This window comes from Microcaecilia unicolor, chromosome 3 (genome assembly GCF_901765095.1).
Source record: "Microcaecilia unicolor chromosome 3, aMicUni1.1, whole genome shotgun sequence".
NCBI lineage: Eukaryota > Metazoa > Chordata > Amphibia > Gymnophiona > Siphonopidae > Microcaecilia > Microcaecilia unicolor.
This window is the reverse complement of record NC_044033.1, coordinates 229,638,145-229,655,999: the sequence shown is the minus strand read 5'-3', so window position 1 is coordinate 229,655,999 and position 17,855 is coordinate 229,638,145. Positions and strand designations below refer to the sequence as shown.

Genomic DNA, 17,855 nt, shown 5'->3' with positions numbered 1-17,855 from the left:
TTCTGATTATAAGATCTATGAAGGATCAGAACCAATGGCCCTCTTCAGTATGGAAAACTAAGGGCCCTGTTTACTAAGCCGTGTTATAGGTGTGTTAGCGTTTTTAACATATACACACGTTAACCTTGTACATGCCTACAATATCCCTATAGGCGCCTACACTTTTAGCATGTTTGCTAATTTTTAGGCGCGTTGAAAACGCTAACGCACCATATGAAACAGAGCCCTACATGTTCACATTTGAAATACAAGGTTTTGTTTTCCCTGCTATTATACTCTGTCACCAGCAGAGTGTCTCACCCTATGCTTGTGCTTATCATGCTTCACAAACGTTTTGATAGGTAGTTGTTTCAGGTGGTGCATAGCCAGGGGGCATTCCAAAATTTTGCAAGCCGAATTACAGAATTCGCCCAAAGCATACCTAAGTTGGGTGCCATTTATTGAATTCCCTCCTATATGGATAATGACCAGGAATATTCAGGTATTTATAAAAACCAGAACCACTATTTAAAGGAAATACTAATTGTGATGTTTAAATGTTGACCTGTTAGCTTCTATATCTTGTCTCATGTATCTCCCAATGATATTGGTACCCACATACATCATGACAGCAGGTTTCTCTCTGGCATTTAATAAAATCTTAATTTGGTGTCTTGTGAGGTCCACTACTTTTACACTAGACAGTTACCACGTGATCCTCACATCTACCAGCAAGTTAGTTATTTATATTCCTAATGAATGACTTAGAAACTGGAATACTTTCAGCTATAGTAAATGAATATAAAATTACTCACCAACATCTGCAGAGAGCCTGCCTACAGGAAAACAAAACAAGGGATAGTCAGTGCATTCAGAAAAAGCCATTGGGCCTGATATTCTAAGGATGTGTGGTTGTAACTGAGAGGTATGCTCCTAAACTGGCGTCTGTGAAAATTTGCTAGGGCTTTTCTTTTTGAGGATATGTGTTATACAGGTCGTGCGCTAATGTAGTCATTAGCACGCAGTAACTGCTTGGATTTAACAGAGGAGCACATTGCAATTCCTACTTAGGAAGCGCTAAATGATCCATCCTTAACAGAACATATATTGTGACTGAAAAATCGACATCGATTAAAGACACGCTTAGCATGATTCTATAGAGTGTGCACAACTTCATTGAATAACAAGTCAATTAGTAATGATAATTTAGAGTTATCTGCAGTAATTGTCAATAAGTAGAATTTAGGCATATATCTAATGTGCGTAAATCCTATCATCCATTTTTCTTAATTGAATCAATCATCTCCCACTCTCGAAATATTGGCCTGTAAAATCAAAGATTGTTCCTCACACAGAGGCCCTTTTACAGAGCGGCGTTAATCTTAATGCAGGCTTACCACTCGCTCTTTCGGTAGTCCCGCCCCAAGTGCACGCAATTTCAGGTGGAAAAAGAAAACCCCCGGAAATAGCTTGTTTGGCGGTAACCTCAATGGATGGTGATAAAGACTACCCGCTGCATGGCTATGCGGTGAGAGTTCTTTCACCACGTGGCCATTTTTTTTTGGAATGGGAGGTTACTGGCTACGGAAAAAATGACCCTGGCACATGGGAAAAATGGCCCCCACTGCCAGTGCAGAGCCCTTTATCCCACAGCTTAATAAAACAACCCCACATCCCACATTTTCCCACCTATTTGCAGACTAAATGTGGCTTACAATAATACATCATGGCAGGCGCCAATCAAGAATAGATAAACGAATTGGTTGCATACAAAAAAAACAAGTATAGCATAATGGATATAAACAATTCAATAAATCAGAAACAGTCAGACTATCAAGTAAGTAATGATGCATTGGAATTATTATTATTGATTATGGTAAGTGTTATTAAAAAGAAAAGTCTTTAGTGATTTTCGAAAGTTGATTAGGTCGTGAATATTTTTCAGATCAAGTGGTAATGCATTCCACAACTGCGTGCCAATGTAGGAAAAGCAGGACGCATGTACTAGTTTGTATTTTAGACCTTTACAACTAGGGAAATGAAGTCCCAGGAATGTGCGTGATGATCTTTTAGCATTTCTGGGTGGCAAATCAATAAGGTCTAAAAATAACAGCAGGGTTGACATATAATGTGGCACAGGTGTGGATATAATTAGGAGGAAAAAGCCTTGAGAAAACTCCTCTTTTGTGCAACCAAATGCTTTAATCGGAGTTGGACTTTCTTATCATAGGCTGAAAAAACCTCCAGATATCACAACTTAAACTCAGAAGTTTAAAGCTTTTGAACTTAGCTTATACTGTTCTTCAATGGTCTTGATCTTCGCGTTTGTCTATAGGCATTGGCTGTGAACGTTGGCTGTGATCTACCTCTACCCCTCAGCCGTCTCTTCTCCAAGCTGAAAAGCCCTAGCCTCCTTAGTCTTTCTTCATAGGGAAGTCGTCCCATCTCCGCTATCATTTTAGTTGCCCTTCGCTGCACCTTTTCCAATTCCACTATATCTTTCTTGAGGTGCGGTGACCAGAATTGAACACAATACTCAAGGTGCGGTCGCACCGTGGAGCGATATAACAGCATTATAACATCCTCACACCTGTTTTCCATACCTTTCCTAATAATACCCAACATTCTATTCACTTTCCAAGCTGCAACAGCATACCGAGCAGAAGGTTTCAGTGTATTATCGACGACGACACCCAGATCCCAGATCCCTTTCTTGGTCTGTAACTCCTAACGTGGAGCCTTGCATGACGTAGCTATAATTCGGGTTCTTTTTTCCCACATGCATCACCTTGCACTTGCTCACATTAAACGTCATCTGCCATTTAGCCGCCTAGTCTCCCAGTCTTGTAAGGTCCTTCTGTAATTTTTCACAATTCTGTCGCGAGTTAATGACTTTGAATAACTTTGTGTCATCAGCAAATTTAATTACCTCGCTAGGTACTCCCATCTCTAAATCATTTATAAATATATTAAAAAGCAGCGGTCCTAGCACAGACCCCTGAGGAACCCCACTAACTACCCTTCTCCATTGTGAATACTGCACATTTAACCCCACTCTCTGTTTCCTATCCTTCAACCAGTTTTTAATCCACAATAGGACTTTTCCTCCTATCCCATGACCCTTCAATTTCCTCTCTAGCCTTTCATGAGGTACCTTGTCAAACGCCTTTTGAAAATCCAGATACACAATATCAACCCGCTCCCCTTTGTCCACAATTTTGTTTACTCCTTCAAAGAATTGAATTAAATTGGTCAGGAAAGATTTCCCCACACAAAAGCCGTGCTGACTCGGTCTCAGTAATCCATGTCATTGGATATGCTCTGTAATTTTTTTTTTTTTTTTTAATTTTTAGAAGTCTTTATTGAGCAAAAAGAACATGTCAGAACATATATAACTCGGCTCAATACAACATATTCCAAGTGAGCCCCACACAACATAACTTAATATACATGAAGTATCGTATAGTGTCTTTGGCCTCACCCTATTCACCTTGTGTACTTCATATTTTTAATCCAGTTTTGTAATACCCTCTCCCCCCCTCCCCCCCAGCGCCCCTGTACCCTCCCTCAACCACCCTCCCTCCAATCCCTCCCACTTTCCCTCCCCTCTCGGACCAATCTTCATCTATTTCGGACAGGCATTCAAAAATGGCATCAACACCTTCTCCCACTTAGGTAACACTTTTCTTTTCACAGCCGTCAGTCTCTCCATCTCACAAATATATTTCACCTTCGTGATCCATGCTGTCAGCGGAGGGACCCCCGAAGCCTTCCAGTGCCTTGCCAGGTTAATCCGGGCAGCCTGCAGGGCCCCCCGCACCAGCAACCACTGATTCATCTGTAATCCCTCAGGCCTCCTCCCCAATACATAAATCAAAGGATGCCACTGCACAGGTCTACCGATCCATTTTTGGAGTCTGGATTGAACTCCCCTCCAATACGCCTGAGCCTTACGACAGGTCCACCATATGTGTCCCATAGTTCCCTCACCCCCACACTGTCTCCAACACGACCTTGGCACTGATGGGCACACATGGTTCAACCTTACAGGCGTGAGGTACCACCTGTAGAAGACTTTTAACGTATTCTCCTGCAAGGCTACCGATCGCGCTGACTTCAATATACCTCTCTCCAAATGCTCCCATACTTTCTCTGGCAATTCAAAATTCAGCTCCTGCTCCCACCTCCTCCTATGCATAATTGAGGGTTTATGTCGAGCTGCTAAGTGCGTGTACAGGAAGGATATCATTCCTCGGGTGGTCTGAGAGTCAACACACAGTACCTCCAAAGGATGAGCCTCCCTCTTCATACATGTTAAATAGGCAGGTCCTTGCATGTAATGTAAAGTCTGTATGTGCGCATAGCGATCTTCCCTCCCAAGGCTGTAGTCCTCCACCAAGTTTTCAAAGGGTAGCACTTTGGATCCCACATGCATCTGTCCCCACATATCCAGGCCATTCCTCGCCCATCTACTAAAGATAGTATCCCCCACCCCCGGGGGGAACCCCGGGTTGTCCACTATAGGTGCCAGACCGGACAGGAATGGTTGTCCATCTTCGAACATATTGTCCCAGTAATGGAATGTAGCCTGCACTGTGGGAGGGAATTTATCTACTTGTCCTCTGTGCCGTGCCGGCAGCCACATCAAATGTCCCAACTTACGAGAGCCCACCTGTGACTGCTCCAAGTGGACCCAAAGTTTGTGGTCCTCAGAGCGGAACCACTCCACTGCCGCTCTAGCCTGTGCTGCACAGTAGTACCAATAAAGATTTGGGACTCCCAGTCCGCCCTCCTTTCTACCCCTATACAAAAGTGTTCGGGGGAGCCGTGGCCTCTTCTGATTCCAAACAAACCTGTTAATCCTGTCCTGCAACCCCGACAGAAACTCCCTAGGGATTCTCATAGGGATTACCTGAAACAGGTACAGGAGTCTTGGCAAAACGTTCATCTTGATTGTGGCTATGCGACCTAACCAGGATAATCCCATAGGCATCCAACGATCCAAATCTCTTACTATTTCTTTCTTAAGTCCCGGGTAGTTGACCTCAAACAAATCAGGCAAGTGTTTTGGAATCTGCACCCCCAGATACCTTAATTCCTTTTCTGCCCATTTAAAGGCAAAAGATGCCTTCAGTGCTTCTGACAAACTCGGCGAGGTGCCCACAACCATACCCATCGATTTATTGGTATTAAGCTTATAACCCGAGATCCTGGCGTACACCCCTATCTCCCTCATCAAATTGGACAGCGAGACCAAAGGCTTTGTCAAATACAGGAGTACATCGTCTGCAAATAAAGCAATCTTATGCTCCTGGGTTCCCACCCTAACTCCTGTAATGTCATTGTTTTCACGTATAGCCACCGCCAATGGCTCGATCGCCAAGGCAAACAACAAGGGCGACAGAGGACAGCCCTGTCTGGTTCCTCTCCCCAGCCTAAAGGCCCCAGAGTTTCCCCCATTAATTCTCACACAAGCTTGTGGGGCTGAGTACAGAGCCTGAATCCAAGACCTATAGAACTGCCCTATCCCTACTCGCTGTAGCACCCCATCCAGGTATCCCCAGTGGACCCTATCGAATGCCTTTTCTGCGTCTAATCCTAGCAACACTACTGGTATGGCCCTTACTGTTACCCTGTGCAATAAGTTCAGTGTTCTACGAATGTTGTCCATAGCCTGCCTCCTAAGTATGAACCCTACCTGGTCCGGGTGAACCAGCGAGGGGAGCACCGCACTCAGTCGATTGGCCAGCACCTTCGCCAATATTTTTACATCAGCGTTTAATATCGATATGGGTCGATAAGAGGCACACTCTGCTTTGTCTTTGCCCGGTTTTGGGATTACTGCAACCCATGCCTCCATCATTGACCTGGGCAGCCCATCCCCCTCCCTCACTGAATTAATAACCGACGTCAAGTACGGTGCCAAAGACCCCCCAAAAATCTTAAAAAACTCGTTTGTGTATCCGTCTAAGCCCGGGGCTTTACCATTTGGCAATGTTTTGATTACCTGAAGTACTTCTTCAACTAACACCGGGGCCTCCAGTTCCCTCTTCTGTTGCTCTGACAGCGTCTGCATACCTCTGCCTTTCAGATAGTTATCTATGTCCCCAGTTTGTACAGAGGCATCCTCCCTATATAGTGTTTCGTAGTATTGGGCAAACCGCTCCCTAATCTGGGCTGAGGTATGTAACAGGGTCCCCTTATCATCTTTCACTTTCAGGATTTGGCGATCTGCCCTCAGCTTCCGCAATTTGTTAGCCAGCATTCTGCCCGGCTTGTTAGTACATTCATAGTATACTTGTTTTAAACGGGCATGTACAAACTGCAAACTCTCTTCATGCAACTCGGCCAACTCCAACCTCACCTCCTGGAGCCGTCTGTAGTCAGACACAGAGCCAGTAGCCCTATGTCTGTTCTCCAGCGCCCCAAGCCTCTCCATACACTGCACCAGTCGCGCCTTGCGTGCCTTGGCCCTTTGACTAGCACACTTTATGAAATAGCCCCTCGCAACTGCTTTGAAAGCGTCCCATACTGTGCCCAATGTAGGGCCAGAGTCCAGATTAATTTCAAAGTATTCCTTCAGGACCGGGACGAAATTATCCACTATGTCAGGATCGCTTAACAGGCAGTTGTTCAGGGACCATCTGGTGTCTCGCTCCTCTTCCCTAAGGGAGGGAATGATAGCCCAGACCGGAGCATGGTCTGAAATTGAAATATGCCCAATTGAGGAGTCCCCCCCACTATTCAGCAATATTTTATCCACAAATACATAATCCAGTCTGGAGCAGGACAAATGCACCTGAGAGTAGAATGTGTAATCTCTCCCACTAGGATTCCTCTGTCTCCACACATCGCTCACCCCCAGCTCCTCTACCATATTTTTCAGGGCATGAGAGACTTTATTGTCTCCTGGAGCTGGGGGTGTAGACCGATCTAGGCCAGGCTGCATGGTCGCATTAAAATCTCCTGCCATCAGCAGCCTTCCCCTTGCGAATGCCTGCAAGTCCCTCTGGAGACGCAAGAAGAATCGTTCCTGCCTCTCATTAGGGGCATACACACATGCCAGCGTACATTCCTCCTGCTCCAACATAACATGCACAAATAAATATCTTCCCTCGACCTCCCTCTTTACATGCAATATCTGGACCTGAACATCCTTGTGGAACATGATAGCCACACCTCGTTTCCGAGCCCCCTTCATGTCCGATGCACAGCACACCAGGGGGTATTGCCTGGTAGGCAATAGCCCCTCATTCCTCTTGCGAAGATGAGTTTCCTGCAGGAATACCACCTGAGGGTGCATCAGACGTAGCTCTCGTCCCAGAGCGTGCCTCTTATAAGGCGAGTTCAGCCCCTTTATGTTGTAAGTCAGTACCTTAATGTCTGCCATCCTACTTTATTTCACTGCACTTATTGTTAGGCTACTGTTTGGTCCAAGCCCTAGCCCCCCTCCCTCCCCTCCCCCTCCACATTCCAACCCCTCCTGCCACCCCCTAACCCCCTCCCCTCCCCCCCATCCCGCACTTCCAACCCCGTCCTCTAGGAACCCCCCTCCAACCAGTGTGACCCACACTACTTGGGACTCTGAAGGACGAAACCCCACTTGGCCACCAAACCAAATGTTTAACAACCTTACAAAATACTTACAAACAAGAGACCTCTCAATCCCACCTCTTCACACACTACCCCCCACCCTCTCTGCTGTCGCTCGCTCTCCACTGCTTCGACTTCCCTTGTACCTTGTCCTTTCAACACCAGCATTTATGTCTCTCAGTATCTATCCCCAAACTGTGAACAGTCAAACAAACTTAGTCTATGGATATTGATACCACTCAAGTCTTGGCCACATTTTTCTTCGTGGATTTCTCCACCCTTTTCCATCTCTGTAGCCGCGCTTTGGTAGAGGGTGCCATCACAACCGGCGGTAACTCCGTCGAGGCCAGACCCGCAGTGTGCAGATGTTGCCACGCCTTCTCGACCTGTCGACATCGAATCTTCTCCCCTTTGATCTCGTAGCAAATCGCGAATGGGAAAGCCCACCTGTAGGGTATCTTTTCTTTATTCAGGACTTCAATTACTGGTTTCATAGCTCGTCTCTGCTTGAGAGTAAACATGGAGAGGTCCTGGTAAATTGATACTCTTGCTCCGTTATAATCCAATGGCGGGCTCTGCCGTGCCTTTTGCCATATCTGCTCTTTGCTCCCATATGCCGTAAAGCGCACCACGATGTCCCTTGGCATGTTGTCTCTGGGTTTCCCCAGTGCTCTGTGGGCCCTGTCAATGCCCAGTGCACCCACGTCATAGCTTTCCCCCATCAAGTTTGTACAAAGGGCGCGCACCACCTCTGGGACGTCCTCCATACCTCCAGCCTCTGGCACTCCCCGAAAACGGAGATTCTGCCTGCGCCCCCTGTTTTCGATGTCGTCCAGGTGATACTGTAGTTCTGCAGCCTGTTCCTCCATTATATTCAGTCTCCTCTCCACCTCATTTTTCTCCCCCTGCTCGTCGACCCTTTCTTCAAGCGCCTCTACCCTGCCCCCCAGCTCACGCAGGTCTACACTGAGCGAATCCACATGTTCAAGGATCTCTTCCTTGGAGGCTAGGATTTCAGCTCGAAGCTCTTCAAAATATTTTTTCAGCTCCGCCGGTTGCGCCGAGGTCAGGGCAGGGCCTTCCCGATCTTCACGGGGGGTGGGCGGTTCTAGTTCCACCATGCTCCGCGGTCTGGGAGACGCCATGTGTGGGAGGCCTTTCGCGAGCTGCCGCATGGACTGGCGCTCGCTGTCCTTCGACGGCGCTGTATTTTTTTTACTCATCGCGCTAACACTTGCCTCTCACGCCCGTTCTGCCGCGATAATCCACAGAAGGAAGTACTTTTACGTGCAGTGGGTCCCGAATTAGGGTGAGGGTGTGCGGAGCCGATGGATCAAGCGGCCATTGAGCCTCGTGACGTCACTTCCTCCTGTAATTTTGTTTTTAATAATAGCCTCTACCATTTTCCCCGGCACCGACGTCAGACTCACCGGTCTATAATTTCCCGGATCTCCCCTGGAACCTTTTTTAAAAATGGGCATTACATTGGCCACCCTCCAATCTTTTGGTACCATGCTTGATTTTTAGGATAAATTGCATATCACTACTAGTAGCTCCACAAGCTCATTTTTCAGTTCTATCAGTACTCTAGGATGAATACCATCCGGTCCAGGAGATTTGCTACTCTTCAGTTTGCTGAACTGCCCCATTACATCCTCCAGGTTTACCGTGAAGTCAGTAAGTTTCTCCGACTCGTCTGCTTGAAATATCATTTCTGACACCGGTATCCCACCCAAATCTTCCTCTGTGAAGACCGAAGCAAAGAATTCATTCAATCTCTCTGCTACGTCTTTGTCTTCCTTGCTCGCTCCTTTTACCCCTCGGTCATCCAGCAGCCCAACCAATTCTTTTGCCGCCTTCCTGCTTTTAATATACTGAAAAGATTATGCAAAAAAACTTGATAAGAAATGGTGGAAACAGAAAACTGAGGAAAACAAATCCGAATGGAGGAAAACACTCACAAAATACAAATCAGCTATAAAAGCTGCTAAATTCAAATATTATGAAAAACTCATTGATGAGGGTCAAAAATCTATACCTAGGCTTCAAAATTTAGTTAATAATCGACTTGATACCAAAGACCTCCAACTATTAAGTGAATCTGTTCCATATGCCCTGCAGCTAGCAACATTCTTCGAGCAAAATATTACCAAAATTAGAACAAGTCTAACTAGCTAGTAGCACAAACCAATAGGATTTAGTCCTATTTCAATCCTCCTTCAACCACAGAGGTCAGATCCTTCCTCAGCAAATACTCTTGCTCATATTGTACTCTTGTCACATGCCCTAGCTACATTCTTTCAAAAGCCCCTGACTTTTTCATCAACATCCATGCATAATTACATAATTTTTTAACATGAAAAATGGCTCGGTTCCAAGTGGGAAGGGAAATATAATTTTAACTCCTATTCCTAAAAATACTTTAGGTAAATTGAACAAAACATCCAGTTACAGATCGGTGACTTCAATACCCCTGTTCATGAAGGTAATGGAGGGCTTGGTAGGTAAACAACTAATGGAATACATATTACACTTCTCCTTACTTCATTACACACAATCGGGATTTAGACCCAACTACAGTACCGAAACGGTTCTCATTACACTAATATCTAAATTCAGATGAATCTTAAGCACAGGTAGGAAAATTATCTTACTATAGTTTGACATGTCCAGTGCATTCGACATGGTAGATCACAACAGTTTATCTACAATTCTCAATGCAATGGGCATCTGCAGAGATGTTCAAAAGTGGTTCATAGATTTTCTCAAATCCAGAACATACAAAGTCAAAATGGGAGGATCCACCTCTCCAGCCTGGTCCCCAGATTGTGGAGTTCCACAGGGATCTCCAATATCTCCCATTCTCTAACATCATGATGGAACCTCTAGGTCGCCTCCTAAAGGCTGATGAATTGCAGTCTTTTATATATGCTGATGATGTGATTATCTTCCCTTTGACACTCAAATTCAGGATATCCTCTCCAACAACATCCTTCCATCTAAAATTAAACAGGGAGAAAACTAAATTTCTCATAATTTCCAGTCCTAACAGCTTCCATAATCTGTCCAGTTTTACCATCAATCAGGCAAACTATTCATTGGAACATAATTTGAAAATTCTTGGGAGCCCATCAATGACCAATTCCTATCATGTGAAGATCAAGTTAATTCTGTAGTAACCAAAATCTTTAGAACTTTATGGAAGCTGAAAAGATTCAGAACTTTCTTCCCGTTTTCTACTTTTCGTTCCCATGTACAAACATTAGTCATTTCACAATTGGATTACTGCAATTCAGTCTATTTAAACTTCAAACTACCCTAAATACTGCTGCTAGACTCATATGCAAAGCTTCAAAATTTGATAGGGCATCCCCACTATTATCTAAATTACATTTGCTACCAATCAAAGCCAGAATCCTCTTTAAAACATGCACATTCATCTACAAAATAATCTATGACATAAACCCAGGTTACACAATGAAGCCTTCACTAAGAGGGGCATAATCGAACGGCGCCGGCCAAATCGATGGCCGGCCATCTTCGGGGCCAGCTCTGCGAGCGGGTGGAGCCAAACGTATTTTCGAAATACGCTTGGCGCCAGCCAAATCGCTCGCCGGGTTTAGAGGAGGATCGCTGGTGGATCACCAGGTTTATATGAGATGGCCGGCTTCGGTTTTCAGCCATAATGGAAACTGGATCCGACCATCTCAAACCCGGCGAAATGCAAGGCATCTGACCGTGGGAGGAGCCAGCATTTGTAGTGCACTGGCCCCCCTCACATGCCAGGACACCAACCGGGCACCCTAGGGGGCACTTTAAAAAAAAAAAAAGCTTCCAGGTGCATAGCACCCTTACCTTGGGTGCTGAGCCTCCCAAATCCCCCCCAAAACCCACTCGCCACAACTCTACACCATTACCATAGCCCTAAGGGGTGAAGGGGGTACAGTGGGTTTTGGGGGTTTTGGAGGGCTCTACATTAACCACCACAAGTGTAACAGGTAGGGGGGATGGGCCTGGGTCCACCTGCCTGAAGTGCACTGAACCCACTAAAAACTGCTCCAGGGACCTGTATACTGCTGTCAAGGAGCTGGGTTTGACATTTCAGGCTGGCAAAAAAAGGTTTTTTATGGGTGGGAGGGTGTTGGTGACCACTGGGGGAGTAAGGGGAGGTGATCCCTGCTTCCCTCCAGTGCTCATCTGGTCAGTTGGGGCACTTTTTCCAGACTTGGTCCTAAAAATAAATGGACCAAGTCCGGCCGGCGAAATACTCGTTCGAGCTGGCCTCTTTTTTTCCATTAAAAGGCGAAGCCGGCCATCTTGTACCCACGCCCCCAACCCGCCTCTCGTCCCGCCTTCACTATCCTACCAACACGCCCCCTTGCAGGTTGGCTGGCGCCGCGACGAAACAGCAGCTGGGGCCGGCCAAAATCAGCTTTCGATAATACCGATTTGTCCGGGATCAGGAGATCGCTGGCCATCTCCCGATTTGTGTCGGAAGATGGCCGGCGATCACTTTCTAAAATAAGTCTGTAAGTCTACTAGATCCAGAAACTATCTCATACTACATTTTCCTAGCTATAAAAACATCAGATTTAAATCCATATTGAACAGAGATTTCTCACTTAGAGTGACATAAAAATGATTACCAAATATCTAATATTTCTCAAATTTCTCAAGGCATTCCTTTTTAACCAATTGTTGCATTGTTAAACAATGAATTAAACAGCAAGTGTTATGATATCTTTATTTGCTCATTTCAAAATCACTCTGTTAATGTTTTCTTCATATTTGTAAAAAAAAATAAAAATAAAAATATATAGTATGCATTTCTAGCCTTAAATATTGTAAGCTAATATAACTGAATAATTAACATTCAGATTATGTGGCATATAAGCACCAATAAATAAAATATTGATTGATCTCATTTATGGCTACATAGGGTAATTTAGACCTCTATGAAAAAATGGAAAGTGGGTCTCTCCTCCAACATCTTTTGTTAGCATTGTCCCAAATCTGAAGGTATATTAGCCCATATGAAACATTTCTGTCCACTGATTAAGTTGTTCTGGATACAAATTTGGAAATATATCCAAGCTATATTCCACTGTGAAACCAAACTCTAAATTGATATAATAATTTTACGTTCGGCACATCCTCAATTATATGTGTAGAAATCAGATCTCAAACTTTTTGATATTTTAATCTCCATTGCCTTGCAGATGATTCTAGGCAAGTGGAAAAATGCAAATAGGATGATTCTCTTTTGAGGGATACATTATTGAGGTAAATTTCTATCCTATATCATAGAGAGTGGTCAGAGTCCTGTTGTGTTGGGTCAAGGCAGATATGGTCACATAAGAACAAATAGAGTATTAGTGTCTATAATGACAGCCCCAAGAGAATAACCAAAAAGAGAGAAAGACTTGAGGCTGATTCTTGTAAACAATTGATTAGGTAGGAATGATAATGATCATGTATGCTCTTGTTTGTTTACATCGACCCCGTTTTATGTGCATTACTGAAACTTGGTTGCTAGAAACTGATAAGGTAAATTTGTTTTGATGTATGAGTAGAGGAGTGGCCTAGTGGAGTGAAGGAGTGGCCTAGTAGTTAGAGTACCAGGCTTGATATTCAGAAGTGGCTGGTTCAAATCTCACTGCTGCTCCTCGTGATCTTGGGCAAGTCACTTAATCTTCCACTGCCTCAGGTACTAGCTTATATTGTGAGCCCTCCAGGGACAGGGAAATACCCAGTGTACCTGAATGTAACTCACCTTGAGCTACTACTGAAAAGATGTGAGCAAAATCCAAATACATAAATATATCAATTGTATCAGGCTTTCTCTCAATCAAGATCCAATAAAAAAGGGGGTGGGTTTTTAATACTGGGGAACAAATTACTAGGATTTTCTGAAAAATCATTCTATGAGCTTCAATTTAGTCTTAGTTTATAGTAAACCTTGGGGCTTTTTATACTGATTATTCAACCTTTATTGAGGCATTTTTTCAGGAAATACAGTTATTTTAGAGGATTTTTAATGTACATGTTTCAATATCGAATAACTGCTGCTGGTTTTATCCATACTATGGAGTGTTTGGATGGAAACATCTGAGTGCAGGATCTACTCATAGAGCAGACCATAACTTGGATTTATGTTACCTCCAGAGACCATGGCATAGTTTGACTGTTTCATTTGGGGGAGCAAATGGTAGAGCAATATTGCTTTCCAAAATGCTAAAAAGAAATGGCCCAAGAACCGAACCTTGTGGCACACCACTGGTAACATCCTTTCCCTCAGAGTGCGCTCCATTTACCACTACCATCTCTTGCCTTCCACCCAACCAGTTCCTAACCCAGTCAGTCACTTTAGGGGTCATACAGAGGGCACTCAGTTTATTTTTTAGTTGTCTATGAGGCAGTGGCATACCAAGGGGGGGGCGGTGGGGGCGGTCTACCCCAGGTGCACGCCGCTGGGGGGGGGGGGGGGGGTGCTGCGCGTCTGTCGGCAACGCTCGTTCCCTGCTCCCTCTGCCCCGGAACAGGAAGTAACCCGTTCCGGGGCAGAGGGAGCAGGGAACGAGCATTTCCGAAAGACGCGTGGCACCCCCCCAGCAGGTAAAGATGCACCAGGGGGGGGGTCTGTCGTTTCACCAGGGGAGGTCGCGCTGCACCCGGGGCGGGGGGGGGGGGGCGCATTGGCGATCTGCCCGGGTGTCAGCCACCCTAGGAACGCTACTGCTATGAGGAACAGTGTCAAAGGCTTTGCTAAACTCTAAATAGCATAACATTTGCATATATATATCTCATAGATATTCATTATGGTTATTCCAAAAATTATAAAAAAGACAGTGCCGTAGCGAGGGTGCCTGACACCCGAGGCGGGTCACCGCTGTGCACCCCCAGGTGCAGGGCACGGCGCACCTCCCCTCCGCGGCGCGAACCCCCCAAAACGCACCCCCCCCCCCTGAAACGCACCCTTACCTTGCAGCGGGGGGCAGGCGGGAGGGCCGATCTGTCCCAGTGCACGTCACTGGGAGCTGCATTGGCTCTGCTACTTCTCTGCCCCGGAACAGGAAGTAACCTGTTCCGGGGCAGAAAGAGCAGGGAACCAGCGAGCCGACACCCCCCCCAGCGGCGTGCACCCGGGGCGGACCGCCCCACCGACACCCCCCTTCCTACGCCACTGAAAAAAGACAATTAAAATAGACTGAATAGGAAGTCTATCTATCTATCTATCTATCTATCTATCTATCTATCTATCTATCTACTGTATCTATCTATATTTATTATTCTTAGCCAGCAATGGGAAATTTCTCTCAGTATGTCCCCTCCCACAGTTACATGAATTAGGAAAGGGAGAGCACACTTTCTCTGTCCCCCTTCTCTAGGCCTGACACCAGTACCTCCCCCTATCCTCTTCTCCAAAGCACAGCTCTTTCTCCTCCCTCTTAACCCAGCACTTCCCACCTTCCCTATGCCATGCCAGGTTTCAGATCTGCTTTAATTAATTGTTGAGTTACCAAACATGTATAAGCTGTACATAATGGTCAGAGCAGCAGGCTCAGAACCAGAGTTCAAATCCAACTGCTGCTCCTTGAGATCTTGGACAAGTCACTTAACTCTCCATTGTCTCAGGTGCAAACCAGTTGTAAACTGTCCAAGAAAATACTTAGTGTACTTTAATGAAACTCACATTGGACGTGAGCCAAATCCAAAATCTAGTATTAGGCATATTTATTTATTTTTATTATTATTATTTATTACATTTGTATCCCACATTTTCCCACCTACAGTATTTGCAGGCTCAATGTGGCTTACATAGTTTTGTTAACATTGTCATTACAGGAAAGCAGATACATTTAGTATTGTGCAGTGATTAAGTAAGGGAAGAAAGAAGATGGAAAGGGAGTGATTAGGGTAATTATAGAAGGTGGGCTTTCTTAACTGAGTTGGTTGGTGGGTGGATTAGTGTGGCTATAGGTTCTCATTGTAGGCCTTGTTGAAGAGATATGTCTTCAGAGATTTGCGAAAGATAGTTGTTTCATTGATTGTTTTCAGGTCTGTAGGTAATGCATTCCATAATTGTGTGCTTATGTAAGAGAAGGTAGTGGCATGCATCAGCTTGTATTTTAGTCCTTTACAGCTGGGGAAGTGTAGGTTGAGAAATTTGCGGGATGATCTTGTGGCGTTTCTTGGAGGTAGGTTCACGAGGTTTAGCATGTAGCTTGGGGCGTGTGCGTGAATGATTTTGTGTACAATCGTGCAGATCTTGAACGCAATGCGTTCCTTAAGTGGGAGCCAGTGGAGTTTCTCTCTTAGGGGTTTTGCATTTTCATATTTAGTTTTTCCAAATATGAGTCTGGCGGCAGTATTTTGGGCAGTTTGGAGTTTTTTGATAGTCTGTTCTTTGCAGCTTGCGTATAGTGCGTTGCAGTAGTCCAGATGACTTATTACCATTGACTGTACCAAGGTACGGAAGATGTATCTTGGGAAGAAAGGTTTTACTCTTTTAAGTTTCTACATGGAGAAGAACATCTTTTTCGTCGTGTTTTTCACATGGGCATCAAGAGTGAGTTTTCGATCAATGGTGACTCCAAGAATTTTCAAGTTTTGTGAGACAGGAAGAGAACAGTATGGTGTGATTATGGTGGAGAAGTTTTTTGTGTTATGTTGTGAGGTGAGTACAAGACATTGTGTTTTTTCTGCGTTAAGTTTTAGTTGGAATGCATCTACCCAGGTGTGCATTATTTGTACCCCGCACTTTCCCACTCATAGCAGGTTCAATGCGGCTTACATATTATATACAGGTACTTATTTGTACCTGGGGCAATGGAGGGTTAAGTGACTTGCCCAGAGTCACAAGGAGCTGCCTGTGCCTGCAGTGGGAATTGAACCCAGTTCCCCAGGACCAAAGTGCACCACTTTAACCACTAGGCCACTCCTCCACTCCATACAAAACCTTAAAGTCACATAGGACCTATAAAGCAAATCTACAGTACCATCATAGCACTTACTTATAAGAGTCACACAAAAAAAGGCCTATCAAGGAAAAGATAACACTGTAAACAAATCATTGGACACAAGAACACTAATATACCTACTTCACAAACTGGATTACTACAGATGGTACACAGACATTCAATGCTATCAGAATAATATTTTTAAAACTTTTTATTTATGCATTTTCCATAACCTTGTAAACCAGAATAAGATCACAATTCCAACACATGGTAGACTAATTATATAATTAGTACATATTGATAGACAGGACCAGTGCCTGCTACTGAAGCTTCCCCACCTACCCCCCTCCCTCCCTCCCTCCCTCCCCTCCCCCTCCCCCCCCCCCCCCCCCCCACCCCTGGACAGTTCACATGGTTTTATAAGTTCACAGATGATGTAGACCAAGTATTATATAGGTCCCATATTTTCTGATGTTGAGCTAAATGCCCTTTACTCAATGCTGTAAGCTTGGACATTAGCTTAATGTAGTCCAATTTTTCCAATACTACTGAAATGTCTGGCAGCCGGGGTTTTTTCCAGGAAGCTGCCAGTACCAGCTTACCCGCCACAAACACCTGTGTGGCAAATTGATGTATATGTTGCTTGACTGGCTGTGGCTTGAAATGTAGTAGATAATATTCCATTTTCATCTGATATTTAACAGTAGTCACTGAACATATAAAATCTACAATATGCTCCCAGTACCTGTGTGCATGTTCACACGACCACCATATGTGGCACATATCGCCTTCGTTCCCACATTCCCTCCAGCATTGGGCAGAGCCCGTTCCAAACATCTTAGCCAAACAGCTAGGAGTGTAGTACCAGCTATATAAAATTTTATGTCCGTTTTCTATTAATGCACTAGATACTGACACCCTAAGCAATGATTTAAAGGCTCTTGCCCAAATTGTAGGATCATAGGTATTCCCCATCACTAGCTCCCATTTATGCGTGTAATGTTCCACTGGAGAATGTCGGGACAGGAGGGCTCTATATCTTCGGGAAATACCCCCTCTACCCCCTCCACCTGTCATTCCCTTTTTTAGCTGTGTCTCAGTAAGTTCCAATTCCTCTCTTGCTTTGCATTTGATAAAATCTTGTACCTGATAATATTGGAATGCCTGTAATGGAGAGAGCCCATGTTCCCGGCTAAGCTCTGAATATGAGGGGAGTACACCCTCCTCGCACATTTGTCCCAGTTCACACAATCCCATATTTTCCCATTCCACATATACAGTGTCCAATCCACCTGATCCAAATTGAGGGGCAAATCTGAGGTA

At 44.8% G+C, this 17,855-nt stretch overlaps 1 pseudogene; it reads right to left on the bottom strand.

The window, feature by feature from the left end:
- LOC115466352 overlaps nucleotides 1-17,855 on the bottom strand; it is a 168,929-nt pseudogene that overhangs the window by 110,149 nt on the left and 40,925 nt on the right.